Consider the following 16,781-nt stretch of genomic DNA (forward strand, 5'->3'; position numbering starts at 1 on the left):
GATCGTACCGTCGTGTTCAATGATCGTACCGTCGTGTTCAATGATCGTACCGTCGTGTTCAATGATCGTACCGTCGTGTTCAATGATCGTACCGTCGTGTTCAATGATCGTACCGTCGTGTTCAATGATCGTACCGTCGTGTTCAATGATCGTACCGTCGTGTTCAATGATCGTACCGTCGTGTTCAATGATCGTACCGTCGTGTTCAATGATCGTACCGTCGTGTTCAATGATCGTACCGTCGTGTTCAATGATCGTACCGTCGTGTTCAATGATCGTACCGTCGTGTTCAATGATCGTACCGTCGTGTTCAATGATCGTACCGTCGTGTTCAATGATCGTACCGTCGTGTTCAATGATCGTACCGTCGTGTTCAATGATCGTACCGTCGTGTTCAATGATCGTACCGTCGTGTTCAATGATCGTACCGTCGTGTTCAATGATCGTACCGTCGTGTTCAATGATCGTACCGTCGTGTTCAATGATCGTACCGTCGTGTTCAATGATCGTAACGTCGTACTCAAGGGTCGTACCGTCATGACCAATGATCGTACCGTCGTGTTCAATGATCGTACCGTCGTGCTCAAGGTTTAATACCAGTCTCCTCAGGTACAGGTTGTATATATCGTGTTAACCGACCCAGTTCCATCTCACTGTCCCTGGGACATCCCAGAGGTACAGACACACAAGTGATCTCATTACCCAGGTGCTGGATGCGTCTCACTGAGGTTCTTCGATTTGGTTCTTTCCCTCGAAATGTCTCTTCTTCAATCCCCTCGATTTCGTCATCATACTTAACAATCATCTCATTTCCATCTTTCTTGGGAAGGAGAGGGAAAAAAATTGGTTCTGTTCAGATTCTGAATGTTATTTTCGTGCATCATGTTCAGGTGTGGAGAGGGATGACCCGTCCGTGTCACGTGCACTGGTCACATGCTGCGGAGGGGGGGGGGGGAGCTTCTCATGTACAGGGTCATTCATAAACACACGACTCCGTCACCTCCAATGTTCACTCTTCTGAGTTTGAATGTCTTTGCCAGAGTGCAGTCCCGTCTCCCCCTCCTCTCTCTCTCTCTCTCTCTCTCTCTCTCTCTCTCTCTCTCTCTCTCTCTCTCTCTCTCTCTCTCTCTCTCTCTCTCTCTCTCATACATAAGATCACCTTACGTGTCTGTAGCAGGATCGGAGAGCGACAGACGCGTCACCTGCCGGTGTTGTGTGCCGGCCCGCTCAAGGGATGACCTCCTCAGTGTCTACTGCTTTGGTTCCACAGCCAGACTGTGAGGGTCTGATGCTCCTCGTGTACCCTGAGTGTCACTCCTCACCAGGCGGGTCTGCTGGCCTCACCTGAGGTGCGCATGACACGTCACATTAACTGAGCAGAATGACGTCCATATAACGAGAGCCCGTGCTACACACACACACACACACACACAGATCATGGAGCGGTACCTGTAACCACAAACCATGTCCTCCTCTCCAACTCATTCACGCCTCCTTCCCTCCCTCCTCCCACAGAACCTCCTTCCCTTTTCTTCAGTTTCTCCAACACTTCACAAGAACTGTGTCTGTACTTCCTGCTTCCTTGTGACTCGCGCGCACGTGTGTGTGTGTGTGTGTGTGTGTGTGTGTGTGTGTGTGTGTGCCATTCCTGACGCGGCAGGAGCTGCCTCCTGATAACCCGGGCAGCTCAGCGCCTTCACGGTTCACGCTTCAGGACTCTCTGGACCCACACGTCCGCCCGCTCCAACTTGTCCTTTTTTACTGTCATTTTCCATGAAACTTATCGTACGCTTCTTACCCACCTGAAGGTGGTCAGGTGTGTGTGTGTGTGTGTGTGTGTGTGTGTGTGTGTGTGTGTGTGTGTGTGTGTGTAAGTGTGTGTGTGTGTGTGTGTGTGTGTGTGTGTGTGTGTGTGTGTGTGTGTGTGTGTAAGTGTGTGTGTGTGTGTGTGTGTAAGTGTGTGTGTGTGTGTGTGTGTGTGTGTGTGTGTGTGTGTGTGTATGTGTGTGTGTGTGTGTGTGTGTGTGTGTGTGTGTGTATTATACCGTGTAGAGGAGGTAATGTGTAGAGCATCTGGTGTTACAAGATGGGAAGGAAGCGACGACCTCCCTTATTATTGTCTTAGTCATGTGATGCCGCCGATGCCCCAGTGATGGCAGAGCGTCTCGCAGCCCGCGCCAGGACCTTGCCAGATAAGGAGGCAACCCCAGCCTTCATGTATCACGTGATGTTGATGTATAGGGAAGTCGGTGGGTAGAATATGTCGTCAGCGTAAGAGTACGGATCGCGACGCCAACAAACACAAAGGATGACGACAATGTAGCGGGAAGACCAGCATGAGGACACAACACCACGAACTTGTGCTACACCACCGAGAGTCTTGGCTGCGGCAGATCGTGTTACAGTGTCATGTTGTAGTTCCTCCACAACGGCGGGTTTAGCCTGCCACATCCCTAGGACTGCTGTGAGCACAAGGTCCTCACACACAGTGAGCGGGGTGAGGAAGGAGAGGCAGCTGGAGATGTGGTTGGTGAGTTGCCGTAGCAAAGAAGGAAATAGGAGACGTGTGTGTGTGTGTGCGTGTGTGTGTGTGTGTAGGCTGCGTGGTGAGTGAGCCAAGGTCACTGGTCCTTTGCTCACGGCTCTCAGTGATAAGCCCTCGCTGAATGACCTGCCTGATGACCCTCTTCAGCACGGCGCTACGACCCTGGGATAGATTAGCCTGGCGCTTAACCCAACCCCTTAGGGTCAGGTCAAAGACTGGGTCATTAGACCCACCGTTCTTCTCAAGAGGTCAAGTCGTGTTGGGCTTCGTCTCCTGTTGTAGCCACGTGTTGTGGTCGCCTGGGTCAGGCTCGTGTGGATCAGGCAGGAGGTGTGACCTGCGCCTCCAGTGATCGTTACCGGGCGGGTTGAGGCAAGCCAGCCAGCCAGCAGCTGTTGTGGAGGGCACCATAAGGATAAAGGCCGAGGTATTATAAACCGTCGTGCTCTGGGCAGCTACCACGCCTCGTAAATGGACAGTTATGGTCACGAGGAGGGGGGGGGGGGTGCAGGACATGGGCAGCTGGGGGAGGGAGGAGCCGGGTATATGTGGTGGGCTTGAGGTGTGGTGGGCGGGCTGGACGGTGCCAGGTTGTGGTTAGCTGTGTGTGTTCAGGTCCTGCTGTAGAGACGGGCAGAGGGGAGGCGGGCTCGCCACACGGTAGTTCTGATGACAGGTTGAAAATATACAGATTCTTGGGCCAAACATTACCTGAACTATTACTACCTGCAAGTTCTGGTAGTCTTCCAAGGGTAACAGATTTGCTGGAAAACCTCAGTACAAGGACAATGTCCCATGCTGAGTAAGAATCTGGGGTTGAAATATTGTTTGTGAGTTATTATCTCCGGTGGTTAATGATGACATATCAAGAAGGATGTGTCATTATTTGTTTTGTATTTGTCATGATGGATCGCTTGGCAATATGAGATATTTTCCTGAATATTTCACTCTTACAAAAGGATCATTGACCTTAATTTTCTAAACATTTCATCAGTGAAAATGAAAGTCAGATGAAAAGATCATCTGTTTGTATAACTTAATACAATGACAACATTACTGTACCATACATAATGTGACAACATTACTGTACCATACATGATATGACAACATTACTGTACCATACATAATATGACAACATTACTGTAGGTCTATGTGTAAGGGAAGCAGGGGTACCATAAGGTTTTGTTGTGAGCAGTGAGAGTCATGACTGCCGTGACGTGGCACAGAGGTGGTACGGCTGCAAACATTTTCTCTGGCCCACTTTTGTGCATTTGCTGATGTACACAGATTATAAACATTACCACTTATGAAGAACTATAATCACAGTGATGACTTACAGTAATTATTGGACTAACACAATCCCGGAAGAAAAAGATAAAGATAAAGAGAACATTTATGTTTGGGACGAAGTCAAGATGAATCACCAGTTTTAACATCACATCTTCAGAACTTCCTGATATGTATTTGTAACCCTATCAAATGTTGTATTCCAGTACTTGGTTGTCTGGTGTCACCCCTGACGGTAGATCGGGAGGTGGCGAGACTATACGTGATCATGAGGTACGTACGTATGTCACGGACGGTCCTCCCTCCCTCCTCACTTGATATTTATGATATATAAGGACTTGGGTGTACGAGCCATGTAATGAACATGAATGACATTATATTCATCTAACGATATGAGGCCAAACTTCGCGGGGAACTGCAGGCGGGAAAATTGACGAGATGAAACGAAAACCAGGAAGATGGTGGTTACTGGGCGAGGAGCAGGCAGTACCAGGCGATGGCCACACCTGACGTTTTCACGTTGTCAGCTGGGCCACAGTAGGGGCGTGCCTGGGTCTGGTTGATGGCCGCACGTGTGGACACATACATTGTTGACTCCGTGAATACGGTGTAGATGTTTCGTATATTTGTTTCTCATTTTTTCCGGAGGCATAATAAGAAGTGTGTGTTTCCTCCTCATCATTTCGTCTTCATAATGATGCTGATTATTATAAACAGGTTAGGGTGGTACTCGCGCCCGCATCTGTCACGTTTCCACAACAAACAACTGAGAAAGTTCGTCATGTTTCCAGATTCTTCCTCGTAAACTAATTTATCTTCAGGAGGTGAGTTGTCTTGTTCCCCAGCCACCACACGCCACCTACACCTAAAACAAGCTGGCTACCGTGTAAATAATCGGGTAAAATGGCCTAGTTTTTAATTCTCTGTAGCTGTGTCGTGTGCCACACACGGAAGTGTAGGTGAAGATGTGTTGGGAAGTTTTTCCGTGAGAGTTGAGGCGAGGTAGTTCCCGGGGGATGGGAGGGGAGGAGGGTCACAGCCAAGTGCACTCTGAGGTACTTCCGGGTCAGGTGGTGGTGGGTGGTGACAGACGCCTCCTTCCATACAGTGTGACAGACAGATCCTCCTGCACCACAGTCCAGCCTGATCCTGCCCTACCACTTGCCTCGACAACTTCTTCTTGACTGACTGCTTTTATAAACTGCAGCATGAATGTCTTGCACCGTCCCTGCTCTCTCTCTCTCATCCCTTCCGTCTCCCTGCCCTGCCAGCTCTGCTGTCTGCTGACACTACTGTTCCCCACGATACCCCCACCCCTACTCTGTTGTCTGCCTTTGTAATCTGACATCCGCCTATACCACCTTCATGTTACTTCCCCTCTCACAAAACACTGTCATCTCCTCTGCAGATGCTACGTTCCTGCAGCTCCTGGCCTTCCCACTGCTTCTCTTCCCACAGTACCGACTGATGGCGGTTTACCTCACCTGTGGGAAACCCTCACCACCGGTGCTGCTCGACCCTCACATCCGTCATCCCTCAGACGCCACCTTCCAGGCAGCTTGAGAACACAGAGCACCACAGTCTTTATGTGAACATAACAGTCTTCCTACTGGACTGTCTGACATCTGAGGCAACTAAATAATCATATATTAAAAGAAAAAATGATCAGTTTGGAAAGTAGAAGAGGAGGAGGAAGATGGTAAAGTTTGAAGCTTCAGTTTGGACTGCAAGTGTGTCGGGGAAGGTGTCAGGAGCGACGAAGATCCTGGACGTACACACAAGCAGTTCATTCCGACACAACCGTTGGATACGACGCTAGGATTCTTCAGCACGACGCGTCGGCACGACCTTCAGGTGTGATGGCCTTTGATCAGACGACGACCAGGCCATCATACCTTAAGGTCGTACCGTCGTGCTCAAGGGTCGTGAAGTTGTGCTTCCGAGTGGGAACTTCGTCCTGTAAGTCTTGGTGGTCGTCACCTGCTGGTGGGGATCACGTGCTAATTAAGTTTGCGTTCGTCCTTGTGAGAGATGTGGCACAAGACGCCCAAGCGGAACCACAAGTGCGACAGGAACGCAACACTTAAACTCGGTCGCTTGTTTCCCTGACGTAATTTCCGACTTCCGTCAGTACGACATCCGGGTCACACGCCCGCCACTGTGACGTACGTCTCGACTGAAGATGTCAAGTTTTATTCGGTAACGATGAAGTCTCCTGTTGTTAGCAGACGACTTGGCTGAACAACGACCAAATGTTGGGGATTCAGGTTTGTTGAGAAATTTGTTATAAGTTTTTAAGATTCTCCAAAAATCTGCGAACATCCACTCAAACTGGTGGCTCACACTCAGGAACATGATAACTACAAACACTGAGTTGATGATTAAGGAAACAAAGCTTGAGAGTAAAACAATAACCTGATGTGTATAGTTACTGAAGAACACTGTCGACTGGTCTCATGAATGTGAGAACAAGAGATTTGTTCAGGAAAGGATCAGATTATTATTGTTAGGTTCTGTGTGTAGTTACGATCCAGCAGACTGGTGTAGAGGAGGTTCGTTCCTTCAGACAGATTTAGCGTTGATTATCTGCTGAGATCAAGACTGACCACGAGCAGGATGGCTGGGACGGTTACATGTTAACATGTTGTTTTCTGAGGTAAAGTTCAGGTGGTCTTGTTGGCTGTCATGGAATGTGTATGCTGGGTGCGGGAGCCATGATGGCAGCTCTCTCCACTGCCTTCTTCTGTTTCTGAAGTAGGTGACCAACACTGGTGACTCGTCAAGATGAGGACGCACCAGTGAATTGTAAACATTGAGGACAAGTTTCTTAGATTATAACTGTAATGCTTTACTTATGAAACCTACGTTTTCTCCAACTTTGTATTGCTTGTACACATTGTTTACTTCACACTTTGTCGTCTTATTAAACAAGTCTTTTTTCCTCAGTTATGTAGTTCAACACATTTCATGGGTTTGCTTGTCTTGTAACTACATGTACTGGCAGTGTGTAGGTCTTTGCATCTACCGAATTCAAAACTTATTTTGATTTATTAAACGCAGTCAACAGTTTGTGCAGGTCAGGTTCATCTGTGGACGTGCCTCGTCCCTTGTGGTCTTGCTCTCCACATTGGTGTCGTGTGGAAAGTGTGAGAAGTTAGAGTCGAGCCAGACATTAAGAACGTCGCCATGTGTTAACATTAGAGCAGGTGTCAAGGTTGATCCGTGCAGCACATCACACCTCACCATGATCACACTACAACATAACTATATTTACAGCCACTCAACGTGTAACAAGTGAATCATCTTCGTCATGAAACTTAACTTTTATAAGTAGTCTGTAGTGATGAACTTACATGAATGCTTCCTGCAAATGAAAATGAATGAGATTATCCACGTTTTTATATATCTTGATTATGTCGTCAAAGAAATCAATCCGATGCGTCAGACACGAACGATGAGAGTGAAGACCACTCAGACAACAGTTCATGATGTGGTGACGTACAGTCTGGTCTGGCATGACGCTTTCCACAAGTTGACCAGCTACACACATCAAGCTGAGCGATGGTTTCTGGCCAGGGAATCGCGACATTTTATGAATATCTGTGTTACATTATCAGACTTCTCCTCTGGATCCTACAGAGGGTCCGTGGAACATACACAGGGGTCTGAGGAAGCTATAGGAGGGTCTGCCGATCATTTAGGAGGGTTTGCCCGTCCTTTAGGAGGGCCTGTGAGTGCGACGGGAGTCTCTGTGAATCCTGCAGGAGAGTCTGTGGGTCCAGTAGGATGTGGTTCCTACTGATGAATTTGTGTGGATTGATATATCGATCGGTGTGAGGTTGTCGAAGGTTAGAATGAGGTTGGGGAGGTTATACTGAGGTTGGGGAGGCTAGTGGGGTCGGAAGTCAACCTCTCCGGGGTCAGGGTAGAGGGAGGGCGGTAGTGCGCCACAGGTCGTGGGAACTGCCTGAAGAGCTCGGGGTCATGGGTGGCTTGGGAGGCCCAGCTGTTCCTCCCTCACTGCGGCGGCGGCGGGGGAGAGGGGGGGGGGGGCAGTCTCCTGGAGCTCTCCAGGGTCAGGTCAAAGGTCAGGCCTTGATACGCAAGGGTTGTACTGTCGGGCTCATGGGCCGTGCTAAAGGGGGGGGGGGGGGGTGTATGGTTGTTGTGACAACATTGACTCTCATGACGTAGGTTGTGTGACGACAGATGGCTCACCTGACGCAGGTTGTGTGACGACAGATGGCTCACCTGACGCAGGTTGTGTGACGACAGGTAGCTCACCTGACGTACATGTCAGTATTGTGTTTCACGGTTAGGATGATCGTTTTATTCTTTAGGCATAAATGTAGTACAGCAGGCGTGCGCGAGGTTCATACATCATCAGTATACATACACCCGCACGCAAGACGTGACCTACGTAACCCACGCCAGACATGATCAGAGGAGGATAACTACTCACTACACACAGTAGACATGACGATGGTATTTAACCAGGTGGTGGAGATGACAGCCGGAGGTCGCCACCACGCAGGATAGACATGACAGGCTCAAACAAGCACTCACGATAGACATAACAGCCAGACAACGGTAAATATGAGAGTCTGAAACAGCCATACACAACAGACATGAGGGTCGTAACGAGAGATATATGACAGAAATGCTCACCATAAAAGCGCCACTCACTATACACAAGACCCGTAAAAACAGCCACACAAGGACCCGTCTAAACTGGTTCCGCCAACAAAACAGTTTGGTCATAAGAGATATAGACCCCAGCGCTGGCCAGCCCCTCCAACCCAGCTCTTTCTCCCTTACAGCCTCACCCTCTTGTCTCTCTCTCTCTCTCCCTCTTTCACAATCCCTCCCTCCCCATTCTCCCTTCTGTTTCGTAAGGCCACTCGAGTCTTCTCCTTCACCAGTCCATCGTTCTGTTTTCTCCTGAAGGATGAAGGTTCCAGCAGTATGACGTAATTACCTTGTAAGACGTGCCCCCTCAGTCTTGGTACTCCTGGTCCACAGCAACTGTTCATACGTCCAGATATCGCGTCTTCCTGGTGAGTGAGGTACCGTCCTGGTGTTAACAGTTTGTGGTTCAGCTTCACAAGACTCGTATTCTGAGGATTATTGTCACAGTCGACACATCTGGGATCTTTGTCTCATTACGACGTGATGAAGCATGGTAGGCTGGGGACGAGTGTGACCAGTGAGGCACCGACATCCCAGTTTGTATATAGTAGTGAGTGTCTGCTACCCCGGCCTCCTGACGCGGGTGTACACTGTGGTGCTGTGACCCGTGAAGGAGGGAGGGCGCGGCTGGCTACTGGTTTACGACACCCCCGTCAGGCAGGTGCCACACCCGAGAGGTGTTGACAGATAGGCGGTAACCTGAGGCGGGGCTCGGGTCTCTGGTAATGATGATAACAACAACAATAACACGTATCAAGACAATATACACATAACTACGTTGATACAGACTGACCCTGTTAGTCAGAGGACTGAGAAGGAAGCCTTGCATTTCAACATGTGTCTGATGACTGTTAGAATACACGAAGAGCAACACAACACTGGGTCCTTTCCAGCACTATACTACCCAAGATACAAAGGTCTTTGATATAATCTTCAGTATTAGTTATCTGGGATAATGAGCTTGTTCAGATAGCAACCAGTGTTCAGGTTGTGTTATAATAACATAAGACAATGGCTTACGTGGCCACGCGTGTCAGTACCACACACACAGTACTAAGATCTGAACTTAAATATAGGCGTGGTATACGTGGGGTTGCTGGGGAGAATGACCCAGCGGTGGGAGGCTTGGCGTGTGGTGAACCTCTGAGGTGGAGGCTGTCAGGGATGGTTGTTATCACCGGCTGCTACAATCCAAGACATTTCGAAACCCTCCGAGGCCAGTGTAGTGTTGTAAGATATTCATCACCTTGCACGTAAAGACGATATGATATTTGTGTCTTATTTGTTTTAAGGAAATTCCATTGTTCATATATATATATATATATATATATATATATATATATATATATATATAGTCTTGAGAATTAGTAACCCAGTAATACTCGTAGTTGTATGATGACCTCTGTGCATCAGGACATTCTCAGGTTAGGTGCGTCCTGAGCCACACGTTATGTAGGTGTAGACCAGAGACCATCGTGTGGGACGGTAACTTGACTGTTAGGTTAGGTTACTAATGTAAGACTTCATCTCACAGGTCTATGATATTTCGTACTGGATATTCAGAGTGGGATATTCAGGGAGGGATATTCAGGAAGTGTCATTGACTCCTCCATTTGTAAGCCCAAGACCTTGTTGTTTAACAGGTTCTGACCTGCTGTGTCTCAGAAAATGTCTCGAGGCTGCTTGATTACGATAGTGGCAGGCTAGGATGTGTGTGTGTGTGTGTGTGTGTGTGTGTGTGTGTGTGTGTGTGTGTGTGTGTGTGTACTGACATAAGTAATGACTTGCTCAAAACCAGAGACAAAATCCTAGACCGTCATGTGGCCAGCAGAGTGATGGCTTAGCTTGTTGACAGGTACTGGTAAGGTTCCTTGTACATAATAGTGAACAGCCAGGTACCTGGTACATTATATACACCGGGCACAGCCAGGTACCTGGTACATTATATACACCGGGCACAGCCAGGTACCTGGTACATTATATACACCGGGCACAGCCAGGTACCTGGTACATTATATACACCGGGCACAGCCAGGTACCTGGTGACCTGGTGTTCCTTATGGTCAGTGATCATGGATGTAGTGGTGGAGGATACAGGCCAGACTCACCTGGCGAGGCAGTCACTCTCCTCAAGGTACTGCCTCACTTGACGACCTTCTTTTGTTTCGAGGTTTTGCCTCAGGAAGGAAGGATGACCAAGGGTCAACAGGTCATCACTACAGAGCTACTTCTCCAACCTCACGTATCAGAGCTACCTGAGCCACCTTCACCTGCTCAGTATACATTGTGTGTAGCATTTGGTGCTATGGTAGTTGTTCCTCCGGAACTCACCCCTTGTTCACGACGCTACGATCCTTGAGTACGATCCTTGAGTGTAATGGTCTGGCCTTTGACCTGTTAAAGATGAGGTCAAGAGTCAGGCCATCATACTCAAGGATCGCATCGTCGTGTTCAAGGGTCGAGCTATCGTTCTGTAGGGTCATACTGTCGTGGTCAAGGGTCGTACCATGTTGCTCAAGGGTCGTGTTCAAGGGTCGTATTGTAGTGCTCAAAGGTAGCAACGTATTGCTCAAGGGTCGTACCATCGCGTTCAAGAGCATGATGTCTAATTTACTGAAAGATTAGAAAGATTGTTGGTTGGAGGGAAAGGTTTTGGGAGTTGAAGACTCTGGGAGGAGTCTGTTGGAGGGCTGTTGTAGGTGGAGTAAGGAAGAGAAAGCTACGTAGGGGACGACAAGGGTAGGAGGAGCGTCCCGGGATCATCCCACCAGCTTCATTGTGTGTACATATACCCGACCTCTTGTCTACTGTCTCCGGGATCAGTCATCCAGCACTCTTCTTAATGAATCAATAGATCAATTATCATTATTATTATTATTATTATTATTATTATTATTATTATTATTATTATTATTATTATTATCATCATCATCATCATTACCAAGCCTGCTGACAGTAATAGTGTTCAGAAAAAAGAACATCTTAGTGCGCTACATGACCTGTCTTAGGAAAGAATACCACTATCACACAACGATGTGACCATTGGCCACAACCTACAACCTTAAGCACAAAGATATAACCCTTGAACGCAACAGTACAACCGTTGAGCACAACAGCACAACCGTTGAACACAACAGTACAACCCTTGAACACAACAGTACAACCCTTGAACACAAATGTACGACTCTTTATCAAAACGATACGACCTTTAAACAGAACAGTACAACCTCTGGTCTCTGACTTGAGACTTAAGGGTCAGGTCAGAGGTCAGGTCGTCATACCATTATGTTTCATGAGTCAAGACACAATAAGGACCACATAACAACTGCTGCTCCTCAGAGTAGCGGAGTGGTACAATCGAAGACATTTCGAAACCCTCCATGTGCCAACGTGAAAAGTCAAAGGTCAGGGTTAATTTCACGAGCTCTTGCAGACAAATAAAGGTCAACAATAAACGACCAATTATCGTGGAAGTTAAAAGGTTAGATTAGAAGTTCAGGTCGTTAACACTAGCTAACTACCTGGTTATAATTCCCTATGGTTCTCCCGCATTACCATGACCTTCGGGGAGGTGATTGGGTCTCACGAAGTGACACAAGCTTACCACCTTCATTATGACCAATCAACTCTGAGTTCGTTAACGTGACCCTCGTGTGTAGTACTACAGTCATCGTACACGAGGGGTAAAGTTGTCGTACCCAGGGAGTTAAGTTGTCGTGCTGGAGTAGTGTTGAATGGTCGTGCCCGAGGGAGTAAGTGACTCTTCCCTGAGAACACTCTTCCATACAGTGTTGACGACAACCATCCTGCGTTGTTACCCAGTGGTGTGTGTGTGTGTGTGTGTGTGTGTGTGTGTGTGTGTGTGTGTGTTGTAGGGAAGACACATTGGCCCAGTTCCCTCCCACACGAGCGTAGAGCTCCGCCTGTCATTAGAAAGCCAGTCCTATCATTACTCCAGCACCCCACCTCCCCCCACACCACCACCGCCACCACCACTGTCATTTACAACACCACTTCTGTCCCTCTCCAGCATCCTTCACTGTACATACGTACATACGTAAGTACAGGTGTTGTAGCCCCTGGTGGGGACGTGACCTCGAGGGGCTGGGGCTGGCTATGCCTCAGGTGTGGGCCGTCTGATGACACAGAACACCTGTTGTTTATGAAGGTTGGGTGTAGAAACAGATGTCAACCTTTGGTTCATAAAACCTTGATGCAGGCGATCATATTGCCTGAACTAGACGAGCTAATTCTGTCTCGTAAATATGTGGCTGAAGATAATATGAAGAAACATGATTACGTGACTTGTAATGATCAGAGAGGGAGGGGGGGGGGGGGGGGGGGGCAGCACTGGAGGAGGGAGGGGAACTAACACTTAGTCTTCATGATGACTTTTCCTCCTTCCTGAGGACCAGACTCCAGTGGTTATGCCACACAGTCTAGTGAGCCGGTCCATCTACACCACAAGAGAAGCTACAGCTCCTGGCCAACACAGATGGGAACCACAGAATCACACCACAACAATGGCCTCGATTCCTCGCCAAACAAGATCATTCAAACCGCTTTCCATCCGCTGACTCAAGGATACCAAGATGATGATGATTGCCCTCAACCAGTCACTCACTCACATCAGCACCTGCCACACGTATAGTGTCCCCTGCGAACTTGTCTTCATACCCCAGCAAGCACTACAGGAGTGACGATGCCATTTGTTGGTGGAGACTGCCGTGGTGAGAGCAGGTCTTACTGTGAGGACACAGAGGTTATCGCATCTCTCTGGGGTCTGACACCTCACCAGCCACGACCATTACATGTCCTCCCTCACCTGACGCTCACTGGTGTTGCTTGGCTGCAGTGGGCGGCCGCAGGCTCCCTCCCTGAGGCTCAGCGAGGGATACTAACACCTGACGTGATTAGCGTTGTGCTCTGGTGATGCCGTCTTCACTCACGTAAGATACATAACAAAATATGAGGTGTTCAGGACCCAGACAATCCCGACTCTCTCACCATCATCTTAACCACAGCAATATCCTCACCACCATCACCTCCTTCCACAAACATCCCACTTCCCCGAGTTGCAGTTCGTCACCAGACCCGTACGAGTCCCACGCGAGCACTCACGGACCTATCGAGAACATCTTCACCCCAGCCTGCCTGAGGTTACACCACCAGTGACAAGTCAGCTTTGCAGAGGTTGTAACACTGGCAATACAGTCTCGTCCAAGGTCTTCTCACTCCAAAGGAGTCTGCATTTCCCTGCTACCGGAAGTTGTACAGCTTTGGGCTGTAGTAAACTTTAGAAAGACGACCTGGGTAACACCAGGACGCTTTTATACAAACGGATTTTAGAATAATTATGATATCTATCTATCTATCTGTATATATATATATATATATATATATATATATATATATATATATATATATATATATATATATATATATATATATATATGGGAGCGGGGGGCCGGAAATCCTCCCCTCCTTGTATTAACTTTCTAAAATGGGAAACAGAAGAAGGAGTCACGCGGGGAGTGATCATCCTCCTCGAAGGCTCAGAGTGGGGTGCCTAAATGTGTGTGGATGTAACCAAGATGTGAAAAAAGGAGAGATAGGTAGTATGTTTGAGGAAAGGAACCTGGATGTTTTGGCTCTGAGTGAAACGAAGCTCAAGGGTAAAGGGGAAGAGTGGTTTGGAAATGTCTGGGGAGTGAAGTCAGGGGTTAGTGAGAGGACAAGAGCAAGGGAGGGAGTAGCAATACTCCTGAAACAGGAGTTGTGGGAGTATGTGATAGAGTGTAAGAAAGTAAATTCTCGATTGATATGGGTAAAATTGAAAGTTGATGGAGAGAGGTGGGTGATTATTGGTGCATATGCACCTGGGCATGAGAAGAAAGATCATGAGAGGCAAGTGTTTTGGGAGCAGCTGAATGAGTGTGTTAGCGGTTTTGATGCACGAGACCGGGTTATAGTGATGGGTGATTTGAATGCAAAGGTGAGTAATGTGGCAGTTGAGGGAATAATTGGTATGCATGGGGTGTTCAGTGTTGTAAATGGAAATGGTGAAGAGCTTGTAGATTTATGTGCTGAAAAAGGACTGATGATTGGGAATACCTGGTTTAAAAAGCGAGATATACATAAGTATACTTATGTAAGTAGGAGAGATGGCCAGAGAGCGTTATTGGATTACGTGTTAATTGACAGGCGTGCGAAAGAGAGACTTTTGGATGTTAATGTGCTGAGAGGTGCAACTGGAGGGATGTCTGATCATTATCTTGTGGAGGCTAAGGTGAAGATTAGTATGGGTTTTCAGAAAAGAGGAGTGAATGTTGGGGTGAAGAGGGTGGTGAGAGTGAGTGAGCTTGGGAAGGAGACCTGTGTGGGGAAGTACCAGGAGAGACTGTGTACAGAATGGAGGAAGGTGAGAACAATGGAAGTGGGGGGGGTGGGGGAGGAATGGGATGTATTTAGGGAATCAGTGATGGATTGCGCAAAAGATGCTTGTGGCATGAGAAGAGTGGGAGGTGGGCTGTTTAGAAAGGGTAGTGAGTGGTGGGATGAAGAAGTAAGAGTATTAGTGAAAGAGAAGAGAGAGGCATTTGGACGATTTTTGCAGGGAAAAAATGCAATTGAGTGGGAGAAGTATAAAAGAAAGAGACAGGAGGTCAAGAGAAAGGTGCAAGAGGTGAAAAAAAGGGCAAATGAGAGTTGGGGTGAGAGACTATCAGTAAATTTTAGGGAGAATAAAAAGATGTTCTGGAAGGAGGTAAATAGGGTGCGTAAGACAAGGGAGCAAATGGGAACTTCAGTGAAGGGCGTAAATGGGGAGGTGATAACAAGTAGCGGTGATGTGAGAAGGAGATGGAATGAGTATTTTGAAGGTTTGTTGAATGTGTCTGATGACAGAGTGGCAGATATAGGGTGTTTTGGTCGAGGTGGTGTGCAAAGTGAGAGGGTTAGGGAAAATGATTTGGTAAACAGAGAAGAGGTAGTAAAAGCTTTGCGGAAGATGAAAGCCGGCAAGGCAGCAGGTTTGGATGGTATTGCAGTGGAATTTATTAAAAAGGGGGGTGACTGTATTGTTGACTGGTTGGTAAGGTTATTTAATGTATGTATGACTCATGTTGAGGTGCCTGAGGATTGGCGGAATGCGTGCATAGTGCCATTGTACAAAGGCAAAGGGGATAAGAGTGAGTGCTCAAATTACAGAGGTATAAGTTTGTTGAGTATTCCTGGTAAATTATATGGGAGGGTATTGATTGAGAGGGTGAAGGCATGTACAGAGCATCAGATTGGGGAAGAGCAGTGCGGTTTCAGAAGTGGTAGAGGATGTGTGGATCAGGTGTTTGCTTTGAAGAATGTATGTGAGAAATACTTAGAAAAGCAAATGGATTTGTATGTAGCATTTATGGATCTGGAGAAGGCATATGATAGAGTTGATAGAGATGCTCTGTGGAAGGTATTAAGAATATATGGTGTGGGAGGCAAGTTGTTAGAAGCAGTGAAGTTTTTATCGAGGATGTAAGGCATGTGTACGTGTAGGAAGAGAGGAAAGTGATTGGTTCTCAGTGAATGTAGGTTTGCGGCAGGGGTGTGTGATGTCTCCATGGTTGTTTAATTTGTTTATGGATGGGGTTGTTAGGGAGGTAAATGCAAGAGTCCTGGAAAGAGGGGCAAGTATGAAGTCTGTTGGGGATGAGAGAGCTTGGGAAGTGAGTCAGTTGTTGTTCGCTGATGATACAGCGCTGGTGGCTGATTCATGTGAGAAACTGCAGAAGCTGGTGACTGAGTTTGGTAAAGTGTGTGGAAGAAGAAAGTTAAGAGTAAATGTGAATAAGAGCAAGGTTATTAGGTACAGTAGGGGTGAGGGTCAAGTCAATTGGGAGGTGAGTTTGAATGGAGAAAAACTGGAGGAAGTGAAGTGTTTTAGATATCTGGGAGTGGATCTGTCAGCGGATGGAACCATGGAAGCGGAAGTGGATCATAGGGTGGGGGAGGGGGCGAAAATTTTGGGAGCCTTGAAAAATGTGTGGAAGTCGAGAACATTATCTCGGAAAGCAAAAATGGGTATGTTTGAAGGAATAGTGGTTCCAACAATGTTGTATGGTTGCGAGGCGTGGCCTATGGATAGAGATGTGCGCAGGAGGATGGATGTGCTGGAAATGAGATGTTTGAGGACAATGTGTGGTGTGAGGTGGTTTGAGCGAGTGAGTAACGTAAGGGTAAGAGAGATGTGTGGAAATAAAAAGAGCGTGGTTGA

At 47.5% G+C, this 16,781-nt stretch overlaps 1 protein-coding gene across 1 annotated transcript in view; it reads right to left on the reverse strand.

Moving 5' to 3' along the window:
- LOC139754996 (uncharacterized) overlaps window positions 1-16,781 on the reverse strand; it is a 145,892-nt gene that overhangs the window by 30,320 nt on the left and 98,791 nt on the right. The window lies entirely within an intron of this gene.

Source organism: Panulirus ornatus, chromosome 18 (assembly GCF_036320965.1).
Source record: "Panulirus ornatus isolate Po-2019 chromosome 18, ASM3632096v1, whole genome shotgun sequence".
In the NCBI taxonomy this organism is placed as follows: domain Eukaryota; kingdom Metazoa; phylum Arthropoda; class Malacostraca; order Decapoda; family Palinuridae; genus Panulirus; species Panulirus ornatus.